At 44.3% G+C, this 27,757-nt stretch overlaps 1 protein-coding gene across 1 annotated transcript in view; it reads left to right on the top strand.

The window, feature by feature from the left end:
• Positions 1 to 7,379: 7,379 nt before the first annotated feature.
• LIFR (LIF receptor subunit alpha) overlaps positions 7,380 to 27,757 on the top strand; it is a 75,891-nt gene continuing 55,513 nt past the window's right edge. The window contains exon 1 of the mRNA XM_059417020.1: positions 7,380 to 7,698. The gene's annotated coding sequence lies outside the window, so the exon portion shown is untranslated. The remainder of the gene's footprint in view (positions 7,699 to 27,757) is intronic.

Below are 27,757 nucleotides of genomic sequence, written 5' to 3'. Positions count from 1 at the left end.
ATGGAGGGCACGGATTGCATGGAGCACTGGGTGTGGTGCATAAACAATGATTTCCGGAACACTGAGAAGAAATTTTAAAAAAATAAATAAAAATTAAAAACAAAAAAAAACAAAAAAAACAAAAAAGAAAAGAAAAGCAACCTCTGTCAATTTCTATCACTTAAACCTACTTTATTTTTTTTCCAAAGTATGTATTTCAAGCAGATGCTGACATTATATTACTTAGCTATTTGTTGTGTTCATTGTCTGTTTTTCTCTCTAGAATTAGGCAAGAACTTTATGTCCTTCACAGTTATATCCCTGGTCAGGAATGTAATTAGTGCATAAGTTCATGAAAATTGGGGACCTAGGAGGAGTATACTTGCAGCAGGAAATATGAGTTTCATTTCTGTGGAGTCTGAAGAGCCTTTAGAATTTTAGAGGATAGTTAGCAATTCAGATTTCTAGGTAAAGACAGAGAAGAGGAAGTTCCTCAGAGTGTCCAGTACCCCATGAAGTGAATGGGAGAGTGAGCTAGAACACCAGTTCCCAAGCTGCTTTGGGGAACATTCAGAGCATTCCTTCAGGCTGGGAAGGGTTTTGCATGGTGCTTGGTCAAAACCCAAATGAGTCAAAGCATCACCTACCCTGGCAACAAGTTGTAGGCAAGAGCCCAGGGCAGCTCCTGAAGCCAGAAGTGGCAAAGGTTTACCAGGCAGCACTGATGATGGACCGGAGTCCGGGAAGTAGGAGTATGGATTTTGGAGACAGTCATCCGTGGTTTGAATTGCATTGTTGTTGATAGCTGCGTGGGCCTCCTTTGTAAAGGGGTTGCAACTCACAGGATTGCAGAGGGTGGACGAGTTGGTGTGCGGTGCCCAGCGCGCTCTAAGTGCTCAATAAACGTTTGTTGCCATTAACTACCGGCTAAATACTTTGACCTCTGCTTTTTAATCAGTATCTTCAAAATCATTAAAATAACCTCCAAATTAGATGGGTATGTTCAAATCTTTGTTATTTTACTTCGTTGAACTTTGGTTTGTTCATCTGTAGAGTGGGACTGATACCTAGAACACCGAGAAAGTGCCCGTCACTGAGGCTGTTTATACTTATTAACTTGTTAATAACCAATTCATATTAACCTGCCCATCTCAGGAACATTCGTAGGACAGTTTCTCCTTCCGAGAGTTAAGAAAAACATCTAGCAAGCTTAGACTAATTGTATAGTCCAGGATCGGCCTACCTCGGTGAGCAGAATGAGATTCCATGAGCCCTTGACTTTGAGCTGGATTTGGGTGGTGGTCAAGTTTGTCTGCCTTTTGAGCATAAGATTCCATGTGATTAAACAGATGAGCCAGAAACGCCAGATTTCTTGGGCATGTCACAGAGAAGAATCTCAGGGTTGTTCAGTTTTCCTTTGAGAGTGTTGTCCTCAGTTACCTCAAGTTCCATGGGCAAATCATCAACAGAAATGTCCCTGCTGACCAGAGCTGCCATACTGATGGCCACTTTTGTTTTCCTATATGAGACCCAGGCAGTGCACCAGTTTAGGTATCTGAAGGAAACCCCAGGGACGTGGCTGAAATTAATTATTTAACTGACTCATTATCTTCCAGTGTGTTAGAGACCTTGAATTAAGTCCGTTGGCAAATGTGTAACCATTGAAAATTCTTCACAGTCAGAAACTGGAAACAAAAACTTTCTTTTGGTTTTATGTTTTTGGTCTTGCACAGACCATTGAAGTCTGTGGATTAAGTGCATTAGTTAGAATAATATATTCAAGGATTTAAGGAATTTGGGTCCAATTTCGAACCACTCCACTACCTCTGGCTTGACCTCAGCTCAATTCCTTAATCTTTTGGCTTCTTTCTCCATCTGTGCAAGAGGCCTCTGGCAACACACTGAGTGCAGTAGCTGTAGGAAGAAATTAAATAATGGGCTTAATATCACCACTGAGAATGGAGTAAATTGCTCTTTTGTGGGATCCATTAGCTCAACTGAGAATGTGAGCACAGGATTCTGGGACAATGATGGACTATATGGAATAAGGTAGCATCAATTTTAATGTCTCGCTTTGCCCCACAATGACTCAAGACAACAGATAAAGAATACAGAGGGGAAAGAGAAAAACAGGGCCAGAGGAGAGGGTTTGGTGTGGCAGGAAGAAGAGATAAAAGGTAGAGGGGTGGAGGACGACAAGATAAGATGTGAGATGACAATAAGATAAGATGTGCGTAGAGACAGGGAAAGAGAAGATCAGAGGGGCAGGAGGGGGGATGAGCTTGCTGAGAGGAAGTGCAAGGATTAGAAAGGAAGATTCTAATCAATCAGCTGTTCCTTCGGGTCAAATGGGAGGTCTGGAGAAGGGCACGGGAGGGAGGCAGGCAGGGTTTGTTCCAGAAAGAAGGGTTTGTTCGTGGTGCCCCCTTTTCCCTGCAGAAGCTCTCTCCATTCCTGGGACTTGCCCCTCTTTAGCCTTGGGCTCAGCCTCTGGGCTCAGCCTGAGGGACTTGATCTCTCAGGAGCTTAAGAAATTTCACATGAGTCTTGAAGATGAGAGGTCTTAAGATCTAGGGAATTAACTAAATGTGAGTCTACTGGAGACAGGACCCTTACTCAGTGCTCCCCAAATCAACTAGTTAAGTCACGTAGGAGGGGAGATGATGGGCAAACAATAAAAGGGAATAAAAGAGAACAGAGATGATTTTAGGGACATCATAGTAATACCTAACATAGTAACCCCTCCTCACCCTCTAAGCGTTACCCACTAAGTTAAAGATTTTATAACCACCTCACAACCACACTTAGCCCCAGAACAGGCTCTTTTATCTGCTTTATAGATGTAGGAGGAATAAAAGAAATCACAATAATGAGAATATTCACAGCTAATATTCATTGCTTACTGTGGGTCAGGCACATACTTCTTCCAAAAGGGACTTGAGGCTGTTCACAATATGGGACAAGCTCTAAAAGGGGAGGAGGAAGTACACAACACACTCGTTGGCTGAGGAAAACTAGCAAAAGTAACAAAAGTAAGTGGTTTTTATAGACGTTAATTCAGTTGTTCTCTCTACCACCCCATGAGGTAGGTACTTTTAATAACTCCTTTTTATAAAGAAGGAAACTGGGAAAACCAAGATTTGATATTACGTCCTTGGCTTGCCTTCAAAGGACAGTATAAAAAATTATAACTCTGTGGGCATCTTGCTACTTACTTTCAACAATAGCAATTTCAAAGCTATTCACCAGGAAAAAAAAAAAAACATATTAGCTCTGCTTGCCACCCAAAGGGGTCTAAAACCATTGGTGTGTAGTAGCCTTCTTAATTTAGATTTTTAAATATCCCTTATATAAAGACCCTTATAAAAAATTCCTCTCAGAACTTGGACCAGGAGAGACTTTCTTCTCAATAAACTGTACGATTTCTTCCACTTGACAAAGGGAGTTATGAAAATCTTCATTTCCCTGTTTCACTTGGCTATGAGAAAACTTGGAGCTAAGTGTTGTGCTCAAATGCTATTGTCTGTCTCAGCCAGAATTTTTTGACTTGGTTTTTTTTTTTTTTTTTTTTTTTTTTTTAATATTTGCCTTTCATTGTAAACCACCTTAAGACTCTTTGGAAGAAGGCACAGTATAAATAAACAAAAGACAAAATGTAATCCTGTTGGGGCTATGCTAGGGATATAATAATTTACCAAAATAGTTTATATAACACCCCTGAGATCTTTTTTTATCCGAAAGAGAATATTCTAAACAGAATCCTGGGCAGATACTATCTTTCACGGTGTTTATCGCATTTTTCATGCCCCTCAAATAGCATTCCAGACCACTTTGGGAAAAGAACATAACATCTAGAGAAAATTAGCCGATTGGTCTCGTATGTCTTCTTGTTACAGGGATCTCATTAAAGTTAAAGATCTAATTAAAGATCTAATTAAGGTCCAAAACTGTGCTCTAAAATAAACCAATTTAAATCTACATTTATCAGGCTGACTTAAAACAAAGAATAGTTTCACTCATTTCTACTATTCACCGGTTAATAACTATACTGAATTTGTATATTTTTATTTAGTTCCAAAATTTCTTTCAGGAACACAGCCAAGTCTCAGCCCGCTGATTGATAAACACTATACACATTGCATCACACATCCCCAAAAGCCAGCTTAAGGGCCAAAAGGGAAATAGTTTAATAATAAAACCTTATCATATCAAGGTTGTTCCTTTTGTGGGTGATCAATCCTTTCAAAGAATAAAGCCTTTTGTTTCAGGAACTTCATTACAGGTGTGATTATGATTTTTGTTACACTTAGAGATCATTTTATATTTTAAGCATTTCAAATGAAATCTTATTTATAAAAAAAGAGAAATGAACAAAACAGGAAAACGGAGAATTGCAGAAAGTTGGAAAGAAGAGCACAAATCTTGGTCACAAAATTAACTGAGAAGCTAAATTCTGCTCTCCAGCAAGACGTTCAAGTTTAACAATTTGCTGCTTCATTCCCATTTAATTTTAGCTTGTGATAATAACCTACCCTTTTACTTCTCATTAAGTGATCTTTTCTCTTTCATTCTTTGTTTCAGAGGAACATTAATGAGAACTATGTGTCGGGCTCTTCATAGTAGGAGGTCTAAGCAGAGACCAAAACAAATTCTTGTTCTGATATTTATTTTGCAACATCTCAGGAAATTGTAAAAAAGTAAATACTACATAAAACAGTATTTACAGATTGACTAGCCTATGACCCTTGAAGTTGAGTGAAATCCATGGCACTTGAAATTAAGCTGAGATTCCTTTAAAAATCCCCAGCGGTTAATACACCTTTTCACACAGTAGTTAAGAAAAATTTACTCCTGTCAGCACAGATAACAGGATCATATCAAGTGCTGCAAATTGAATTTTGGCCTAGTCATATTCAGAACATTGCTAACGTATTTTTAAAGCCCTTGCCTTGTTACAGAAATACAAAATCTATTATTTCTCGTGAGAAGTGTGTACACCCCCTCTCTTCAAACCAGACCTGGGTGTAGGGGAGTGGGGGGCACTATGGTGGCCCTTAGGAGCTGCAGCAAGTTTCCTGACCTATGAATTGGGTATACATCAGAGGCAGTTTTCTGTGAAGCTAATTAAAGCTAAGCTTCAAGGCATCTTTTCCAAGCCCCCATTCAAGGCCCTGGCAGTACCCTGGCAATATATTCACGTGGTTGTACATTTTTATACAGTTGGCAAAAGTAAGATATTTTAGCCGTAGTCAGATGAGATTGAGGTCCTTTTCCACGTGGATGTTCGCTTTGTCATTGTCCCTTGTACTGTGTGTTGCTGGGATAGCATGAGTATGCTGCGTTTATTATTCCTTTTTCTTTTCTTTCTTTCTTTCTTTCTTTTTTTTATGCCTTTTTCTTTAAGAGGACTACCCAATTTTCAGGCCTCACCAAAAACTGCATCAGTGCCTGGGTGTGATAATAGTACCTATTTTACAGGTGAGTTGGGAGTATTAAAGGAGTAATAGACAGTTCTGGGTACATGGTATGTAACCAATGGATGCTAGGCTAGGCAGTATTCCCCCAAATGTTCTCCTTTCTCTTCTCTTTTCTTCCTTTCTATCTGGAAAACAAAGTCATAAAAGTTAGCATTTGATGTGCTTAAAACTGCAAATTTGTTTCATAAAAAGGAACTTTTCGATCCCAGGAAACAAGGCCACATGATTTGGGGGGCTCTAGGCCTCTGTTGAATACCTTCCTCCATTTAAAAAAAATTAAAAATTATATTTTAGCATTGTATTAGTATAAAGACAAATTCTTTAAAATATATTAAAACACTTTCTTAAATCTTAATGTTAATTTTTTCCCTTTGAAACTGCACCCTAAACTATTATGGAACCTAGGTACTGTGCCTACTGGAAAAGACAGTTGTAGGAGTCCCCAATACGAATAATGATAAATTTCCCAAACCATCATGGACTCAAGAACAGGGATAAACAAAAAGCAACGTGGTACATCCTAAACAGAGCTTCAGGTACATTTAATAGAAGCATGTTTTCCAAACAAGATCTTAGGGACAATAGGCAGCATTTAGTTTTGGTGTTCGAAATACGCGCATGGAATAAAAAAGTAAAATAAAATATGCACATGGATGGAGTTGGCCCTTAGGACACTAGCAGGGACCATGTCTTACTGTGAAACCCATATTATTGTCTCTAAAGCTTACTTTTTCCATGAACATTCTTGCAGGTGTTTTGTTGCCCATTTTAGTTACATTATCAACAAGGAAATGTTATTTCAGAAAATAAGCTTCATTTTGCCAATTTAAAAACTGTGAGAATTTCACCCAAAGTTCTCTAGAAAACACACCGGCCTTGGTGCTGGTGTAGCAAATAAATTACAAATGAAAACAAACAAGCTGGTTTCCTATCGAAGGTGTGTCTGCAGAGCCCTGTGACTCTGCGTGCCAAGGGCTCTATCTGGCACATTTCTGAACTTTGCAAAATTAACTGTGCCGAAGAGAACACCATCAAACGCGTCCGGCATTGAGTGTAAACATCTTCAAACCATGATTCTGCGCCATCAAGCGTTCTCCAGCTAATTTCATTTGGTGCATTACTCTGGAAGAAAATCCAGGCCAAGTGAAACTACGGAAATGGGAACAATGCATGGAGGAAAAAATCTCACCCCATTAAGGGATCCGTTTCTTCCCTGTACAAATAAGCCCACCACGCCTTGGAGGCAAGACTAGATGGCTCCAGGATATTATCAGAATACCCCCGCGGGCCCTCCAGGACGGAGGGAGCCCTGCACCACCGAGAAGGAAGGTGTTGAGCAGCAGGGCCCCAGCGCTGGGCGCATTTTAGGTAACTCAAAAAAGCTAAGCGATCGCCCCCCCCCCCCAACCGCCACCCCCGAGGAGGCGCAGAAGCTGGTTTTCATGGGTTTTTACAGGGAAGGCGAAAACACGGCCCCACACTTTCCAATCCTCTAGGCAATGTTGGGCAATGGGCACTGACAGCATTTGGGGGGCCCACTCTCCTTCCCCGCAGGGCCGCCGCGCGCTCGGCCGGCCGGCCTTCCGTAAGGTTTTACACCGGCCCCGTCCGCTTCGCTCTCTCCAGCTCCTCCACGACCTTCCGAGATCGGCCTCCCTCCCGCCAGGACTCTCCGCGGAAGCGTCACCCTTGGCGCTCTGGCTCCGCGCGCCGCCGCACTCCTCCATCTCCCAGGGGCGGCCCCGCAGGCGAGCGCCGGACGCGCGCGGCCGGGCGCGGGAGAGTATAGGGGGGTTGTGGCGGCGGGGGCGCGCGGGCGGCTTCCGGCGGGGGCGCGCGGGGCGCGGGCGGCGGGGCGGGGCGGTTCTGGGGGCGGGGCCGGGACAGCAGCGCCCCCCGCCGAGCGGCGTGCAGGCACCGCCCCCGCGCGCCGCAGTCCCGGCTGAAGCGTCTTGGCCGTGGCCGTGGCCGTTAGCGTTGCCTCCAGCAGGCTCTGGCGGCGGAGGCGATTCCCCGGGCTCGCGGAAGGCAGCGGGCGGCCCCAAGCCCGTGGCCGCCTGGAGCAGCCCGGCGCTGGGGCAGGGGAGGCGAGGCGGCGGCGGCGGCGGCGGGTTGTGCCCGGCCCCCCTCCTCCTCGCCTCCAGTCCCCGGGCGACTGCGGACTCCGGGCAGCCCCCGGGCGGCGGCCGACGCGGCCGAGCGGACGGCGGGGGATGGCGAGATAGCGGCGCGGCAGCGGCCCGTGAGTGCCGGAGGCGGGTGGGCGCGGCGCGGGGCGTGGGGAGCGGGAGCCAGGGAGCCCGGAGCCCGGTCCCGTGGGCGCGTCGCCGCGAGCTCCTGGCGGCTCGGGCGGGGTGGAGGGCAGCGCTGCGGTCGGCTCTGGTCTGGGGGCGTCCGCGAGGAGGGACGGGGGGAGGGGGAGCGCTCCGGGTCGCACCGCTCTCCGCGCGCCCTTGGGCCACCTCGCGTCCCGGAGGGCGCCTACTCCGCGGTCGCGAACTTCTGCCCCACAGAGGGCAGTAAGTTCTGAGACCATAGGCTACCTGGGGGATGGGAGGGAGCTTTAATATTTATTTAACTTTGGAGATGGAATCAACCGATTGATTTCGTGACCCCGTACTTCAGCTCTTCATGAAACCATTTCTTCCTCCCTTCTTCCCTTATTTATACTGTATTTGACCTACCTGTATTTTTGTGTGTTTATATCCGAAGGCACTAGACTCAAAAAACCCAGAGTTAAAGCGTTAGTGATCAAAGTTGGGTTTCATGAAAGATGCGGCTTCTGATAACATTGTCTGAAAGTGGGGAGCTGGAATCTTGAATCCTTACCCCGACAGAAAACTGCATTTCTAGTGGTTGTGCATTTACGTCTGGGCTTGAATAATGTGATTCTGGTCCCCATCTTCCGCTACCGAAGTATATATATAAGGTCTTTTATTCTTAGTTGGGTATCTTAGTGTGCCTTTTTGTGGAGGGTGTTTAATGCAGGCAAATATTGATACAACGTGTACGATTATAGAGTAGCATTTGTATAGAAATTAATTTTTTGCATTTCTTTTTATGTGTTCTTTTAACAAATTTTTCAGCAGAAGGGTTTCAGTTTAAGGTTTGTCTTCTGACATGTTCATTTTCAGTTTCAGATTTGTCTTTCATTTAAAAGTTTTGCTTGGAGTAAAATTAATGTTGATATAGTACTATCCTTTAGTCAGGGGTCCACAAATGAATCCTAACTTGAGTTTTAAGCAAATTTCCATCCCTTACAAATGAAAAATTAAAGCGTTTGTACAGTGCAAATGATGCTTGCCCCTCCCCTTAAAATTATTATTTTGCCACAGATGTGAAATCCTCTTTCACTAATATCAGAGGGTTCCTTGTCTAAGCCTGGCAGAAGAGGGGAATAAGTAGTATAGTGTTTTCAGAAACTCCAGACTCTACTCTTGTTTTTTACATTGACTTTCTATTTTATCATTAGGTGGAAACTGTGTTAATTTGGAGGCTTCATTAGGTAGTAACAAGCTCAATTTAAATACGAGGTATGCTTTCAAGGTGAACTTAGCAGCTCTTTCCCTTCCAAGAATTGAATTGAGGCTTATTTGCTTTGTAATAGGTGAGATCACAAGCTAGCCTCTCTAATTAGTGGCGACTTGGATTCTCTTCTGGGAATTAACGATCAGGAACTCTTGCTGTCAAGTGAAACTTCTGTGATTTTTGAAAGCCTGTACTTTTGATGATCATTCCTGAATAATACGTTGGCAATAGTATAAATTATTCTGATACTAAAATTTATTGGATTAATTTGTGCGACGGGCACTCTGTGCCCACTGTAGGAGATTGAATAGACATAAAAAGATCTGGAGCACAAACTATGTATCTCTCTCCCCTCTCTGAAACATAGCACCCTGTTCTCCCCAGGAACCAGGGTTACTAGTTCCTTGTGTATATCTTTCCAGATATAGCTTATGCTAGTATAAACATTTTGTATGTGTTCTTTATATTTGTCTTTCCACAAATGAGGACACATTGTATAAGCTGTTCTGCACCAGCTCCAAGCCCTTCCCTTAGAGTACTAAATCTTGGCAGTCCCTCTGTCAGTACTTAAGAGCTGTCTAATTCTGTAAGAGCTGCTGAGAGTACTCCAGTAAGGGTTGAACCATTATTTATTTAATCTCCATTTTATTGAGATATGTGTAGATTGTTTCTAATACCTTGTTATAAAATTTTTGTAAAACAATCGTTTTTAAGGTTTTTAAGTGGATTTTAATTATTCCCAAAGGCCCAGAGGAGCAGTAATTGACTTCTTTGCCTCACATTCCAGGAAACAAATGCCCTTACTCTCCAGTATACACCTCTTGCTTTTGTATAATTTCATAGTGATCCATTAGGATCTTTGGTGTCTTTGTGGGGAAGCCTGATCCATGATGGCCAGGAACTAAAGTCATACACCTTGATTTAACACCCTGCCTCTTTGTTCTGAGGGGGGAAAAAAAAAAAAAACCAACCCAAAACCATACATAAACTCTAAAGAAGAATCTGTAAGAAAAATTTAAAAGAGGGTAAATATTTCCAAACCTGGAGAAAAGACTGTGCCTTTGATTAAATTGAAGATGAAGGCAGTTTTGGTTCCATAGGGCTTATTTACCATTAGGCACTAAAATGCCTGCCTTCTGTAGATTATCACTAATATTTCCTATTTAATGTTGTTGACTTAATAAAATAAGTTGTACTGCTGATCCTAGAGATTGTGCCTAATACATCATAAAAGTTGAGCATTAGCCAGTGTTGACCTGTAAATGTTCATTATATTTATTTTTTAGTGTTTTAAGACTCCTGTAAGCTCTAGTTTTTTTCCAACTGATCAACTCTTCTAGCATTTAAGGTGTTTTCCCTTTATTAGGTGGCACCTACCATTGTAGTACAAAACTGTTAATATTGCCTAAATATTAAATAAGTATATAGGAGCATCTGTTACATTGCAGACAGCTTGATGGGGACTGCAGATATCGTGGTGCACAGGGTAGACAGACTCGCTGTAAATGAGTTCACATCTTACTGGGGGAGATGAAGAAAAAGCAGAGAAGCAATAAGGGCGGTAATACCAAATAGTGCTATGTACTGGGAGAGTAGTAAGAGTTGCTCTAGTGAAGAGGGGCAGAATGGGGGCCGTTATTTTAGATTGAGCTGCCCTGGAACACTCTAGCTCTTAGGTGGAGAGATTTGAACAGAGTTGAATGAGGGAAGACATCTGTGTTTAGAGGTCTGAAGGAAGAGTGGCTCAGGCAGAAGGAACAGTAAGTGCAAAGGCCCTGCAGGGAGCGGTCTGAGCCCCTCTCTTGGGAGGTACTGGGGCTGTCTCTGTGGCTGGGGTTTATGATGGAAAGGGAATGGGGGCAGGCCGGAGCCATCAGGCACTGCATTTGGTACACTGGGTGTTCACGTGTGTGTGAAGGAATGTTTGCTGACATGGAATAGGCCTTGGATGGTGGTGGTCCTCCACCTGCCGGATGCTCCAGGAGAATGGGCGGGGTTTGATCGCTCCCCATTCTTCCTCACCACCAGGAATAGCTTAGGTTTGGTCAAACTGCTTAGATTCAGGAGTTTCATTTGAGCTTTCCATTTTGGCTCTGGCCCTTGATGTTACCAAATCAGTTACACATATCATCCTCTCAAAGTTAGGTTTTTGTTTTGTTTTTTTAAAACACTGGTTGCATTTGACTGCTTTTCCATGAAATTAAAGCATGAAGCCTTAAAAACCTACCTAATTTTCCAGGACATTATAGTGATTTCTGAGTGATGTAGTCAGAAGTTTCATCTTGATTTCAGTAGATTTGCTAGCTGCTTTAGTATAAAATTTTCAAAGATGCCCCCCCTTTTTTGTATACTGAATACATTAATTCCTTTGGGCAGATGTCAGGCTAATGTGCAAATAACATATATGTGCTCTATGCAGGTACTTTATTCTCACAGGAAGAATGTGTTCATGTTCTATTTTAGGGACTATCAGGAACCGTGGTATTTCCTCTTCCCAACTTCTAATCTGTTTGTCATTCTAAATACATATTCCTTTATATTAATTGAAAGCGTGGGAAATGAGTTTTGAGCCAAATAATTGTTATACATGTCTAATAAGAATCTGTTATCTTTCTCTTGACCGTGACTTTTTGGCTTCTGTCTGCCATTAGGAGTTTTGTCATCTTGTGGAATGAGGGTTCTGAGTTGTTTAATTTGCTGTTCTGATTGGTTGATGCCAGAACCAATAAGTTGTGTCTAGGTTTATCTTTCCAGTTTTTTCTCATAAGCTCTGCGCAAACACTATGTAAAGGATGGCTTCCACGACTCCTCTAAGGCTTAAGGAGAGTCAGCTTTGTCCTTTGTCACTGTCCTTGCAGTAAAAGCTCTTCATGTAGCCGAAGCATGTACACAATCTGTTTTATATGTAACTGGTTGTGGTGACTTAGTGGCTTAGATGGTTGAGTTAAAGTACTTCTACTACTTTCCTTCTGTTTCCTCTGTATACGATAGAGATGCAGGAATTCAGATTTGTCTTACATTATCTAACATTACAGCACATAAACCCTCTCACCAGTCGTTGCTGCTCAGGTCCCTCACTTGAGCAAAGGTGTTTATCAGATACCGTTTTATGGTTTTATGTTGAAAGTTGAGAAAAAATCTCTGGTGGGTGTATTTTTCATGGAATTTTGCATTGAGGTGAGAAAAATCTTGGCTTTTACAACCGTTCTCCTGGTTTCTAGGCCAGGTGCAGAAGAATCTTGGAATCCTCCTCTGTGCCTGTCATTGAGATTCTCTCTGGATTATTAAGTGGCAGTATCTGGACAAACCACAAGGAGGCGATATCACTTCCTGAAAGTGTGCGTGTGGCACTTCCCTAAAGGGGGGATTTGGAGGCTGAGGCCCCTTGATGTGCATTTCCTCTGACTGCTGTGCGAAGCAGCCCGCAGGGAGACTGTGGATCTGAGGACACTTTGAAATGGTGGTGGCAGGAACATCTGGTGGAAAATAACAAGTGGTGGCAGAAGAAGTGCTTCCCATTTCTAATATTAGAAATGCTAATGGGGCCGTGAGCTGTAGACGTTCTGCAGACAGAATGCTGTGTGTCCACTGAGTCGAGGGTGGGTGTAAACTGCAAAGGAGTGAGGGTCCACCCGTGCTGCAGTCCCTGAGGGCACCAGGGTGCCTCCTGAAAGCGGTGCCAGCCATTCCTGGCCGCAAGCTAGGAGGCTTCTGCGGTACCAGTGAGGTCCTGTTTCACATCTCATTCTCTCAGTATTTATAGTGCCCTACAGAAGGGAAGGAGGCAGGGGCGTTTCAGAAACCTCTTCAAAGAAACCATTAAAGTTGGGAGCTTACATCTTCATCTAATTGGAACCCGTCCTGTGTTGATTTTTTGAAGACACCTGGGTCCACCAGAGTTTTACTGTTTACTGTAGATGTAAAATTATCTTTTTTGGAAATCTATGTTCAGATTTTGTGGTACTATATAGAGCTTAAAATGCAGAGCTCTTGTCAGTAATAAGAACTTAAACATTCAAACAAAACTGAACAAAGTCTGGAATTTGAGAGCCAGAAGTCGTGGGTCATCTGGTCAACGTCTTAGTTCACTGATGAAGATCCAGAGAGGTTACAGTTTGCCCAAGAATCCAGTGGTTCCAGACTGGCACTGTAACCATGATTTGCTGATTCTTCCCTGAAGGGTCCTGAACATCCCCCCCCCCCCCCCCCCCCGCCGCAATAGCTGCTCATTGAATGCAGGGACTTTGTGGGCTCCATCACTGTGTCCTCAATAGAGAACATTGTCCAGCCCATAGTAGGCATTAGGATATTTGTTGATAAATGAATATCTACAGGATTTTAACAACTTCAGATTGCCATATTGACTATAAGATAGTACAGTATTTATAAAGTTTGAAAGAATGTACAATTTCATGAGTTTCTGTTTAAAAAATATGGCATATTGCTATTAAACCCTTCAGTATTAAGCCTATTATTAGCCAGATAGGCAAGTGAAGATGTGGGGTTTTACTTAGCAGCGTGGTACCTTACTGAGCCTGATTTCACTAAATTTTCAAATTGTCATTTCGTAAGCTCAGTCGGCTGGGATTTGATGTCATTAATGTCTTTTATTTCCTACTCGAAAACATACGTATTTTAAAATACAGCATTTGTTGTCTGAATTGTTTGCTGTTTTTCTAGATATGTTTTACTAATAGTTTCACTATTTTTAAAACTTGAGGCTATATAGGGATTTGATTGTTTAAAAACCAGTCTAGCCAACTGGTGGGTTTGGGGAATTGTCACTTTCAAATGCTGCTGGTGGGTGTTTCAATTGTCCTAACTTTCCAGGAGGGCAATTTTGTATTACTCATGGAAAGCCTCAAAAATGTGCAGTGTCCCTTAGTCAGGCATTTCCATCACGAGCAATTTAAACTAAGGAAAAAGAAATAAGTATGTGTACAGAGACCAATCTGTAGCAGTGGTTCTTACCTACACAGTGTTTACAGATACTGTATTCACATCGGTAGCTTTCTCCCCAGCAGTGACTCTTGGTGGAAGTCTGCTTGGTGGAGCGTCTCAAAATTGGTAAGGGGGTGCTCTCTGAAGTTTGGGAAAAACACATTCCAGATTCTGGTGACTTCCCCACAAAGTACACAGAGAAAAACCCCTCTAATTTGCAAAAATGGTTTTCATAGTTTTGTTTATGATAGTTGTAAATTAGAAACAGTTTAAGTGCTCAATAATAGGGAGATTAGCTACAAATACTGTGGTATGTACATGTAACAGAGAACCCTTTATTTATTAACAGTGAGGTAGGGGAGTAATTTACTGATGTGAAAGAAAATCAGAATTTGCAAACTGAAAAAGCAGATTGCAAAATGGCATGTGTAAATTGACCTAAATTTTTTGGCTATTTGTTTTGGAGGGTAAATACGAGAGAATGAGCGTGTGTGTGTGTGTGTGTGTGTGTGTGTCTGTGTATACAATTTGGTAAAATGCCAGGAAAATTATATACCAAATGTTAGATGAGATTATCTTTGTGTGTTGAAATTGCAGGTGACTATTATATTTTTATTACAATATTCCTGATTTCTTTTATCTAAAGCATGTTACATAGTTAAGAGAATGGGATTAGATGCTGTTTCCCATTTATGGGTTATGTGAACTTGAGCAAGTTGTGTCTTGTGTCTCTGTGCTTGTCTGTAAAATGGGAACAATGCTATCCAACTCAGGTATGTGCAGGTTGTGTTCGATAAATGTTATCTTGACTTCACTAATCTGATATGATTAAGGCCAATATTATGTTCCTATTAATACAGAATTTCTAAGCAGAATAACTTGTTTTACAGGTTCTATCAGACTCTTGTGAAAAGCATTTTGGGACATTCTGACAAAATATTTCATTGCTTCTGGTCACTGGGAAATAATTTTGCTGAATTTTTATTTACTTTAAAACCGAAATTCTTTCCATTGCCAAGAAATTTTATTTTGAATTGAAAGCTTTTTTTTTTCCCCCTCCTCCTTCTGTTTCTGTCTTTAGTAGTCTTGTGTGGTAAGTTCTTGAAGGTCAAGATCGGATCTTTCCTTTTGTAGAGTTGGAATGAAATGTGATGAACTCATTCAGTAACTGTTAGGGGCATTTTTTTTTTTTTTCAACTCCCCAGGCAGTGGGTAGGCTCAGCTACAGAGCAGAGGCCAGGACAGGTATTCCCCTTCATTCGCAGGACATGGAAAGTGTACAGTATGGTGGCAGGGCCCGGCCAGGAGGTGCACTCACACACACTCAGTAAATGGTATTGCCACAACTGACAGGCAGGCCTTATTTCCTCTCCTGCAGTTCTGAAAGAAACTTTGTTGTGATGTTTCTTTTCAGTGAACACAAACATTGCCTCCTGCTTACTCTACAAATGACATGAGGAGCAGAGAAGGTTATTTCCTTCACTGAGGATTTACTGATGATTTACATGATACACTTGTGAGAAGATCCTAGGCTGATAGTCTTAAAATTGGGACCGTGTTTCTTCTGTGAAGGACATGCCTTTTTGATGTTATCTTTTATAAAATAATTGAGATGGGTTCCTACTAATAAATTCAGGACGAATGGAATTCATGGGCATCCCATTTGAGAAATTCTAGCCTGTGATCTTACTGAGGATGAGGGCAATAAAGCATGCAGCTTAAAATACACCAAACGGCATTAATTTTGGAATTTCCTAATGCGAGGACAGTTCTGAAGTTGGCAGCAGTTGACAAATTCTGACCTAAAGTAGCCGCAGCAGTCACGAAGGAAGCCTCAGAACTTTCATGACAAGCGGTGACCTTGCATTTCATGTTTTCCCTCATCTGGCCCTAATAAAAGAAGATGGTTTCACCAGTCTTTTTTCCTCGTGCCTCTAAAATGCATGGAAGGTTAAGTCATGTCACAGGTCAGAGGCACCAGCAGAACCAACATTTTATTTGTCACTTATCTCATGTTTTTTCTGCCTGCTCTCTTGCTTTCTTTCCATGGTCCACCTTACTCCCTCCTTCCCGCCCCCACTGGAACCAGCAGTAGCTTTCCTTTTTTTTTTTTTTTTGTGGTTGAGGGGCGATCGCTTTCCAGAAAGAAGCGCTCTTTCTCTCTCTCAGTGGGACGGACTGGGTATGTATTGGCAAGAAGAGAGCAGCCAGGCTGTGTTGACATGCAGACAGGAGGCTGTTGGGTAGACATTGCATTTAGCCCGCTTGCCTTTTCTCAAATGCCAGCTTTGATAAAAGTACAGATGTCTCTGTTTGGGAACTTTTCAGCTCACTGCCGCATAGTCAGGGCTGTGGTTGCTCTTCTCAGATATTCCAAGGGGTGTATTGCTGGGATCAGAAGCTCAAATGCTTACAGGTGCAGTGAAGGTCAGGTGCCTGGCTGAGTGGGTCTGATCTGCCTGCTGTCTTTGTGCTTTTGGGAGAGACAATAAGAAATATCTTTTACTATGAGGTGGGCAACAGTGACAATCTAGATAGTAAATGGCAACTGAAATTTGTCTCCGTTCTGGAGACCAATAATAAAAGACAGTGGGGGACGTTGGATGTGGGGCAGCGCGAGCTTAGTTTGGAAGGGTGTGTTGCTCTTTGTTAAATGGGCAAGGACAGATTCTGGACAGAGCACACATCATGTGCGGTGACACACAGGACAGCCCAGTCTGGCATATTTGGTGGGACCCGAGCACAGGGGCAATGTGGGCAAAGGTGGGAGGTTAGGTGGCATGAAGCAGTGGAGAGCCTTGTGTCTCAGCTAAAGTTGGCCCCTTTTCCAGTGGGTCAGGAGAGTGATGGAAAATTTCAGGCACATGAGACCAGCATTTCAGAAAGATGACTCCTGGTTGTGCCGTGGAAGGCTTGGGAATCCAGAGCCAGTGAGGAGCCCTGCAGTCGCCTAGGCTGAGGGGAAGAGGTCCCCAGCAGGCCCAGTCCCTCAAGTCTGTCTGGATTTTCCTTCTTAACACCAGCAGCACACACAGTGGGAAGACAGCAAGCTCCTCTCATACCCAGTCTGCCCTGCCCTTTCTTGAAGCTTCTGATTAGACTCAGCAGAAGCATTCTCATGTCCTCAGAGCTCCCGAACACAGATCTGCTGGTGCCCTACCCTTAGGTTGCTAAGTGTTCAAGAGGTCCCTGAGCGTGGGTGGTATTATAAAATAGGGAGCAGTTGAAGTCTGGAAGATGTTGGCCACAGGGTACAAACTTTGAGTTACAAGATGCGGGAGTTCTGGGGGTCTCATGGACAGCATGGTGCCTGTAGTTAAGTTCGTAATGTATGCTTGAAAATTGCTATGGGACCAGATCTTAAGCACGTTTACCCCTTCCACACACAAAAAGGTAACTGTGAGGTGGTAGACATGTCTGTTAACCTGATCGTGTTGTCATTTCATTGTGTATATCATCACATGAGCAGGTTGTACACGTGAGATGTATCCTGTTCGGTCACTTGTCCCTCAGTGAAGCTGAGAAGACAGCGGGGAGCAGGCACACCCACGGAGAGATGGGATAAGACCATGTGGAGTGAGATTTATGTTGAAGCAAGAACTTTAAACGATTTGGGCAGTAGGAAAGACAGTAACCGCTTAGGTTTGGAATGAAGAACACCTTCCTGTTGGATTACCTACTGGCTGATTTTTCAGACTGGAAGTGAATCCTCCCAATTTGCTGCCACTGGAGGACAGGGTCTTAGGCATTGTGGTGAAATGACACACAAGAGCTGTCCTTGTCCCTGTTTCAGCAGTTACATGCCATTGTTGGTCCATTCTACTTGATCCGTCGTCTGTTTTTCCCATGTGTTACTGCTAAATCATGTCTCTCCCGGCCTGTGTTTCACTTTCTGCATGGGATGCCGTCGTCAGCCTCTGCATCATTTGATTTCGGACCCTGAAATGAGCACTGCTAAATTATCTTTTGGACTAGTTGACTGAATTAGTTTATTAGGATCCTCATTTTTAAATGCAACATATTTGCTGTTTTGCCCATTTTTTTATCCTTAGATTTGATGAATGTGATTCCTGTGTCAGCATCCAGTTCATTATTGAAAAGGTCAAGAAAAGCAGAACTGTCATGTCTGTTAATCTTTGTCCAGCATCCAATAATTAGCCCCCCTCCAGTAAGGTTGAGCATGTGGTAGTGAAAAAAACCCTTTACTCTTTCGTCTACAACCTGTATCTCTTGCTCGTAAGGACCCTTCAGGCATTTAGAAGAGATACTCTTCAAATACCTCCTGTTTCTGGTGCTTGATTTCCCAGGTGGGCATCCTCATCAGGTGAGGGGGTGCGGTGGGGCTGAAGTACTTTGGCCTAGGGTCCCTTTTCTGACATGTTCTGTATTTCTTACCCGGGATCAGCGTCAAGCGCACGTGGCTCTCGTCTGTAGAATCTGCTTTCTTGATAGTATGGCCCACAGAACATCCTTTTCCCAAACAGTCTGGCCAGAAATCAATTCTGTTGCATTTTTCATTCTCTGTTCCACTCTGTTAGAAGTTTCAAGTGAGTATAAGATGAAGTCCTGGGCTTGTAAAAGCTTTGAAGATGCTGCTGATGGTGGTCAAAAGCTAAAGTTTCTCTTTTCATTCTTTTTTTCCTTTTTTTTTTTTTTTCTTTTGAGAAGCATTTGCATTCTAAGGTGATGTTTAGCACTTGGAGATCTGGAATGAAATAATACCCTGAAGAACAGAAAAGGACCATTTGAATTCTTTGGGAAAGGAGAGCTTTGAGAGTCTAGCCCCAAAGAATGTTAAGAAAACATTAAGGCGCATTTTCGTCAATATCTGTACACTGAAATACAAATCTTGAAACAGTTTATATTTTAAGATTATTTCAACAGCAAGTCAAGAATTTTTTAATGCCAATACATTTTGAAAACAGGTTGTTAACTGGTGCCCTACGAACTGTACTTGGCCTACAGATGTGTTTTCTTTGGCCCACATAGTGTTTCATAAAGAAGTACTTGCCAGCATTTAAAAATAAGGCGATTTCACATTACAAAACCAAACCAAATCAAACCTGCATCCCTGTCCCTTTTTGAAACCCTTGAAGGTCTCAACTGCACTGGACCCATGTTTCCTACATGGCAGTTGTCTAGAATAAGGCCGCATCTGGGAGCTATCTGCCACAGCTGTGCACTCTGTGTTCGTCCCTGTGGCCGGCCTCACTCACTGCTTCGCGCTGGTCCTCCAAGTAGGTTTGAGTTTGCACTTGTCTGCTGAGTTAAAGAGCTAACCAGGTAGGAGCGTACTTCAGAGTTGGGAGGAGAATAGGAAGGTGGTAGCCATTTGCTCTTTTGTTCCCTGAACGTAGGCTGTTTGACCTTGGACATGATGTGATGACTGGCAGTGCTTGGGAGAGCAGGTGGAATTCGCCCCCCAGGAGCAGTGGTCAGCTGGGCAGCGTGGAGGAGAGCAGCGTCCCTCCTGGCATTCCAGATCTGCTAGTTCAAGGTGACAAGGTGTCCCAAGACTAAAACAGCTCTGCATTTCTTAGCATATGGAAAATAGGGAAGGTAGGCCCTGGATCATCATTGTGTGATTTGAGAGGTGAGGAGAGTCATTTAAGGTCGCATACCTGCCACCTGGGCCGTGGTGGACTAGGGACTGAAGCCCAGGACTCGCGACTCCGGTTCAGTGAGTTTTCCACACCACGTTTTTCATTTTTGTGTCACCGGTGCAGAGGTGAAGTTGGTAATCAGGCCTGGATTCAGATGCAAGTTCTGCCCCTGAATAGCTGTGTGACCTCAGGCAAGTGTCAAAAACCTCTTTGTGCCTCATTTTCCTTGCTAAAAAGAAGGGGAGAATAATGATACTGACCTCATCGGATGGTTATGGGGCTTCAATCTGATAATTGCATTTAAATAACTTAAAACAGTGACTATAGTAAATAGTGCATTAACAGTGCATGGTGTCTGAAAAATAATATTTGTAAAGTTCTGTATTATCACAGAGGACTTCGCTAAAACCAGCATTTCAACCACACAAAACTATTACATAGTATGTGTTTCCCTTTTAGAATTTAGAAAGGACTTTAAAGATCATTTAACTCTATGTTAGTTTTTTTTTTTTAAAGCCTACAACAATTTGACCCAATTTTATTTTTTTATTCATAAAGTTTTCTGTAGCCGACAGGTGTATTCAAAAGCCTACCGTTCAACTTTCTCTTCAGAATGTTAAAGAAACAATTGGATGTCACCAAAGTATTTTCAGTCCTCCCCAAAGACACTGTGTGGATGGATTTGTTCAATTCACTAAATAGATCTGGAATATATAGTGCATATAAAAAATCCTTTAGATGCAAGAGAGTTGTAAAGATAAGTTCTGCTCTTCAGCAGCTCATAATTAATGGGAAGAGAGGGTGGGGGGAAAGGAGAGAGTAGTGTCCATAGTACCTGGTGTGGGGTGAGAAATGCTTGAACTCAAAACCAAGCGAAGGGCAGCGGGAACACGACGAGATGTCTGCGAGAGGCAGGAGGCAAAGATGCCCCAAGAACAGCCGAAGGGGAGGATCAGACTATGGGGCCAAAGTTTGACTTTGACTTCAGACCTGTAGTCGGAGCTGCTGGTTGGAGCTTGAAGGGACAGTGAGGGTCAGAGACGGAGAAGCTAATCAAAGTCAGGAGAGTCACTGTGGAAGCTGGAGGCCACGGGGTGGGTTAAGCCAGCACTCAGGTTCTTGGGCCAAGATGCTGCTGAGGGCCTGCCAGAGCCAGGGGATGTGGAGAGAGGCGTGAGGGACAGGGAGTGAGACAGGTCGCCTTTAGGAGGGAGAGCTGACCAGTCAGTGGAAGGGCTGGGGAAGGAGGAAGAGTTAGGGTTACTCTCGCTGGGGTGACCCAGGAGAAGACTCGGGCCCTGAAGCAGGACTGAAGAGAGCAGGTCGGGAAGGGAAGGTGAGTGTAATTTGATACCTGTGGAGATTTTGAGGGATCCAAGAGCTATCTAAGTGGATATGTAGCATCAAAAGATTCTGTCACTCCTGCAGGACCTCCTTTGAATTGGGGGTGTATAGACAAGCAAACAGTTGCCTAGTGGGCACGGGGTTAATCTGTAAATGGGAAGAGGCCAGTCCTGGAAGTACAGATGCGGAGATCATGAGTTGTGAACGATGTAAGCGGCAGAATAGGTAATGCAGTTCAGTGAAGAGCGAGCAGTGGGCTAATAAGGGAGTCCCCCCAGGAAGCGGAGGAGAAGCGCTCTCTTCAGGGCATCTCTAGTCCGCGGGGGAAGGAACGGATCATTTAATGGATGGTGTTAGGCTAAGTGTGACCTTTGGGGACTGGGGGGAGCCTGGGTTCCTGACTCTCGTCCTACATCCAAATTAATTTCATATGGATTAAATTTTCACATGTAAAAAGGCTTAAATAGACTGGGAAACTGTATAGGTGACCATTTATACGGCTTTGGCATGAGAAGAGTTCATGGTCAGAAACCATAAAGGATGAAATTGGGAAATCTGACTTAAAGTCGAACAGAAACCTCACTGAAAAGTAAGGAAACAAACTGGAAATATTTGCAATGCTGGTACCAGTTCATATGCATGCTATGGTATGGTGTTAGGGTTTGTTTCTTATCAAGCAGTGAAGAAAAGATTAATGTCTGATTAGAAAAAATGGGCAAAAGACAGAATAAGCATCTTACATATAAAGCATTGAGGATTACCAATAGACCTATGAAACGTACTTCTGACTCCAGAGTCAAGGAAATGCCATTTACGGCCTAAGAGTTGGAAGAGATTAAGGAAATAATAATAATCATCTTGCTGTTGGTGAGAGTGTGGGGAACCAGGTAGTGGGGAGCAGAGCTGTTCAGATCCTTTTTTGAAGTTTGGCTGCTCTTCGGCTTTTCCCCCAGCAAGTTAAAGATCCCTCTTGGCAGGAGTGGTGTCCTTCAGCTCCTTTCTTTGGCATAATAATAGGGTGTTTCACCCTGTGGGAGGAGGCAAGAGCAAGTTCATTTTTGTCGCTAGACATCATTAGCATTCATTGACGGCTTGTGCAGGCCCAGTGCAGGCCCAGTGCGCTAACAACCCCAAGGAGGGCAGAGGCGAGCGTGGAGACATCACTGGTCAGCGCGGCGTGGCGGAGCTGCGGGCGGATCCTGGAGCACATGGAGAAGGCCAAGGGGCCCATCCCACAGAGGCAGTGGTTTGAGGGGAGACCCTAAGGCCTGTGGGGAATGTGGGGAGCCGGAGGTAGTCAGCCTGCTGTAGGGTGGAGCGGAGAAGACTGTTGGAGGGGTTTGTCCTTGAGGCTGGCCAGGAGCTTGATGTTGGAGCAGCGGGAAGACTTCAAAGGATTCGAGCACCTCAAAGGATTCGAGCACCCGAGTGAGGTACTCACATTTGTTCTGACTTGCTCAAGTTCATAGTGAGTGGGCTCTTCAGTGAACGGGGACGTCTCCCTGGGGTGAAGATCGCCAGAACTGAAGGAGAAGAACTAAGGATCCTGAGAAACAAAGTCACAGACCAAGAAATAACTGTGCTTCTTTTGGGGGAAACACGTTCCCCTGCAGAGTCCACAAAGATCTATAACACAGCAGAAGGTCCGTGGTAGGATTATTTTCCCGCCTGCGGATTCAGATGACAGTAGGATTCCCACGTTTGGGGTTCACAAGGCTCTCGGTGTCTCTTTGTTTTTGCGGCGCTCCCCCCCCCGCCCCCCGGTCAAGAGAAACGCCTCACAGTTCTTAGGAGGTACTAAATTCCAAGCAACCTAGTATTTATGACCTGACACTGGAGTAGCAGTTTGGAAAAATAATGCATAACAATTAAAAAGATAAATCCCATTTTTATTTTTCTTAAAAATCCGATTTTTATTTTTCTTAAAAAGCTGCATGTGTGAACTGTGGAGCACTGCGTAGCTTCTCAAACCTTGGGAACGGGTCGAACACTGTCACCCTTGTTCCCATTTCTACATGAATTTTTGAATGGATGGTGCCTGTGTTTTATTGTAGTAACCAGTGACCCTGTCTTTGCAAAATACAAGATCATTGAGAGAGGGAAGTATGGCCTGGTGTTGAAACTTAACTACCTTGAGCTGAAGGTTCTGACAGTGACGGACAGTGATGTTGCTGTTTTCTTTTGACATCTTAAAAGTACATCGAGATACCCTAGTTCACTGGCCTCTGTGCCTCGCAGGCACCTCTGGGCCCGGTTTGGGAACCACAGCTCTGCCTTGGGTTCCAGCCTGGGCTGTGCTTGGCTCAGCCAGCAGCCCACTTTGGAGCAGGTCTGCCCAGTGCCAGGCACTGCGCTGGGTCGCAGGGCTCACGGTGAACCAGAGCAGGCAGCATCCTCTTACCTGCTGCTGGAGGAATGACAGAATCGGGAAGTGCTGCCCTGGTGTGGGGGTCAGCAGGCTTTCTGGAAGGGGCCGGGTAGTACGCGAGTATTTCAGACTCTGCCGGTCCTGCAAGTGTCTGTGGAAGCAGCCGGGGGGGGGGGGGGGTGTGTGTGTGTGTGTGTGGCACGCAGACACATGGGCATGTCTGGGTCCTGGGAAACCTTCATTGACAGCAGGGCTGGCAGCGGGTCACATTGTGAAGGCCCTGGAGTAGGTCATTGACATGTTGTGGAAACAGAAGGAGCAGCTGACCTGCTGGGGAACCCCAGAAGGATCTCAGAGGCCACCGTGGGCTCTTCCTATCGCCAGGCAGGGTTTCCCTGGGTGAGGGGGCAGAGAGCAGTCCAGAAAGGAATTCCAGGCAGAAGGAAAATTTGTGCAAATGTAAGGAGTCATAAAGGGATGTGGCAGCTTGGGAGGGCTCGGGGCTACGGTTTTGTGGATTGTTTTTCTCGTTTTCTCATTTTTTTTTTTTTTTGTTTGTTTCCTAACTCACTTTTTTGGTAGAAATTGTATCTTTTGAGCTCTGGCATAGCTTTATAAAATGTGTTTTATCCTCTCAGTTAGTAGCTTGAGTATAGAATTCACGTATGAAAGTCATTTTACCGTGCAATGTTGGAGCTGCTCTCTTTAGCCTTTAGTTCTAGGAAGTCTGCTGTCCCCCTCCAGCCCCCCACTGTGTTTGGGGACCACACACCCCGTGTCTACTCTCTCTGTCCCGGCAGCCTACTGTGAAGATAGCACCGGCACTGTCCCTGTGTCGTGGAGGAGGACTTGTTGGGCTCACGGCAGCAAGTCCCACGGTCCTGGGCCAGAGTCCCAGGCTCTCATTTCGGAGTCCGTGTACAGCTGCCCTTCCTCTCCCTGACAGCTCTTAAGATTTTCTTTTATACAGTTACTCTCCATGGCGTCCTTTGGTATAACTGTAAATTCACTCTACTGCGTACTTGGTCGGCTCCTGGAGAACTCAATTTCTTGCAGCTGAGTATATAATTCTTTGTGTCTTTGTTATTGCACTGGTTTCTTAATCCCTTGAAAACACTGCTTCCTTCAAGCTTCTCTCTTCCTGAAAAAACCTTCACTGTCTCCCTACACGTCTAGTCACAGTCGGCTTTCCCAAAATGGCCAGGTTTGTGTTTCTCATTGGTATGTCTCACTCTGCTTAAATCCCGATACTTCACTACAATACAGTCGAGTCTCCCTGACTGCAGTGTGTGTTCCTGAAAAGCTGCCTTCAGAGGCAGTGCTCCAGGAACTGAAGATCGTGTGTGTGTGTGTGTGTGTGTGTGTGTGTGTGGGGGGGGGGGGGGGGGTGGTGGTTATTGGAAGTGAGGAATGCAGTTAGGAGAGAGGCTGCTGGTCCCAGTTTTTCAACAGTAGTTTTCTCCCCTGATAGAAAAGAGGAAAGAAGGGGTACTAAGAGTATGAATGAGCAATATGAATACTGTTTACTTTACATTTCAGTCTCCCTCGCTAGGGGTAAACATACCAGCATCTCCTCTCCTGCAGGTTTGGTGATCTGCAGGGACATGTTTATCTTGCCTTGTAGTTAAGTGGCTTTTCTCCCTCCAGCGTGCAGTTCCTTTTGTGAAGCAGTGACAAGGGTCTCATTGGGATGGCAACAGGATAGACTCTTGAGGTAAAAGATGCTCTGGATCCTCTTCATTTTCTGTTTTCCTGACCTCACAGGTGCTTCTCAGGCCTCTTCCTACTGACCTTGGTGCGGGAGAGTCCTGCCGCAGAATGCGCTAGCTCTCCACATTTCTCCTTCCCCTCCCCACCCCACCAAAAAGAAAAACACAGACTAAACCAAATCTGCCTGGAGCCCAGTTTCTGGTCCTCCTCTGCCTTTACTTTCCTCTTCCAGCTCTCTTTTCTAACTATCCTGGCCGGAAAAGACCAAAACCTCATGTAGGCTGGAGCCCGAGTACTCAGGGCAGAGGAGAAAGCAAAGCACAGTGCATTTGTGACGTTCCGTTTTCACAAGAGGGGCCAGAAAGCTCTGCACGAGGGGTTGGTCTGTCACAACCTAAGGCTGAGGTCAGGATACAACATAAACAAAATAAGCAAAGAACAGGTTTTTTGTTTTTTTTTTCTTTCCATTCCAACAGTTTTATAAATTGATTCTGCTTGATCAGTTTCCTTAAAAAGAAGGTTTGTTGACATTTTTTTAATCCTTTAACATAATTATGTTGCATAGGATACAGACCAGTGGCCCGTGGGTGGGATACAGTCGGAAGATCTATTTTGTTTGGCTTTTAGAATATTTAAAAACTACAAATTCGTTCCTTAAATACAAATTTGAGGGTTTCATAGAAATTCCCAGGTTTCTACTTTGACTTGAAAAATCAGAAAAATCTGGCAAAACGAGGCCCACTGCTGCCCCCTCTAGGTGAGGCTGACGAGCTCCGGTTTGCATCACCTGTGGGCAGAGTTGCTCTCCTTTTGCCTTCCGGATACTTGGATTCGCCCTCTGCGGCTGCAGCAAGGGACCATGATCCTAATTTCAGAAACTCTCTAAAAATGTGTGCTCCTCTAGGAATAAGGCATCAGTGGGGAAAATAGTAAATTCTGGCAATGTTTCTATTCGAAGGGAGCAGAGACAAGGTTCATTGGTCCTTTTTCCCTTAAAATACTTTAGAACATTCTATTCCTGTACTGTCCTGGCCTCAAGTGAGTCCACTCAAAATTTTTGCTTAGCAGAGAAGTCAGATCGATCACAAGCATAATGTTGTATGACTTAAGTGACACACTCACCATTTTCTACATCAATGTTACCGACAGAAGAGAGTTTTCTCTACATCCTGCCTGTGTTCAGTTAAGCAGATGTTGGTGACACCGTCATTGGTCCTGCTGTCCCCAAGCAGATCCTGCACCCCGTCTGCCCCTCGCTGACCTTCTCAGTGGTGTCGTGTCCTTGATTGGCACCCGCCGCTGGCGCTGACCTTGTGTCAGTCTGTCTGCTTGCTCCTCGCCTGTCAGCGGGAGCGCAGTATTAACACCTTAACTCTGCGAAGTTTCTCCTGTGGACCTGAGCAGAAGTGGCCACTGTGCCCTCGCTCCTGAGCCTGAGGCCGGGAGGGATTGAGGGATTTGCCTCAGTCACGCTGCTCTGTAGCCCTGGAGCCAGCACGAGAGTCCCGTGTCCCCAGGACCTGGTCCAGAGCTCCGCGGCCTCGGACCTGCCCTGTCACTTCATGGGACACACACCTCTCTCCTGGAACAAGTGCAAACCTGTAGTGAGGGGCTGGTTTCATTTCAGGAGGATGTTCAGCCGTGAATATGGTTTGTGATGGTTTCCGTTCTGGTTTGGTCATAGTTGGGGCTCCTTTATTCAGTTATTCCTGCACGTGCCATGGAATTCTATAACTTTAGCAACTGGCATTGTGAATACGTTTTCATTCTACTCTGTAAGCTCAGTGACATTGGAAATGACTAGGGAGTCATTCGGCTAGCAAATAGTTGATTGAATGCTTTTGGAAATATGTGCCTGTTTGGGTTATAATTCTGTAAGCTACTTGAGATTTGTCTCCTGAGACAAATTTTGACAGTACTCAGCAATAGCCAAGAGGAGGTCTTGCCATCTGCTTTTGCTAAGAAAAGTGTTTTCTGAATTATCCTTGTGGGCTCCAGTTGTTACGATGTTGGATCTTTTTTCCAATATCAAGTCCCTGTTCTTAACATCTCTTCTCACATGTTCTGTTTTTGTCTCTTTTTTTCCCCCTGAAAGATTGCTCAATGTTCTGTCTTTAAAAAATTTTTAATATCAACCAATACATTTAACTTGTAAGTTATTTTTATTTCTCGTTATTCCTTTTTCGTTGAATCCTCTTTTAGTTGTTTCTTTTTTTTTTTTTAAGATTTTATTTATTTATTTGAAGGAGAGAGTGTAAGCAGGGGGAGTGGCAGAAGGAGAGGTGGAAGGAGTAGGCTCTCCCACTGAGCAGGGAGCCCGACTCGGAGCTCGCCATCCAGGGACCTTGCGATTATGACCCAAGCCCAAGGCAGACCCTCCACCAGCTGAGCTAGCTACCCAGGCATCCTCATCCTCTTCGAGTTTTTATGGCTATGCTGTATTCACTTTGGGAGTCTACTCAGAGGTGGTTTTCCTGGTTTTTTTAGGTCTCCTCTTTTCTGCATTATCCCTATTCTCTCCGGGAGTAATTTTTATTTTCCTTCTAGGGAACCTCTTTGTTCTGAATTTGTTTTTATTGTTTTAAGCTTGGCTTGTCTGTTTTATGATCCTTTGTTGTCTGTTCCAGCATAAAAACAAGGCCCTGCTCAGTCTGACCTGGAGTTCTCAGTGCATTGGGAGGACTTGTCAGCTGGCGGCCTCGTTCAGCGAGAGTGGATAGGAGCATCATTGCTCTGAGGAATCCCTCAGTGTCAGATGTGGAAGCCTTTTTTCTTGGACATCTGTGTCTTTGTTAGTTGCTCTCAAA

Source organism: Mustela nigripes, chromosome 12, assembly GCF_022355385.1.
Source record: "Mustela nigripes isolate SB6536 chromosome 12, MUSNIG.SB6536, whole genome shotgun sequence".
NCBI classification, from domain to species: domain Eukaryota; kingdom Metazoa; phylum Chordata; class Mammalia; order Carnivora; family Mustelidae; genus Mustela; species Mustela nigripes.
This window is presented reverse-complemented; position numbering and strand designations above follow the sequence as displayed.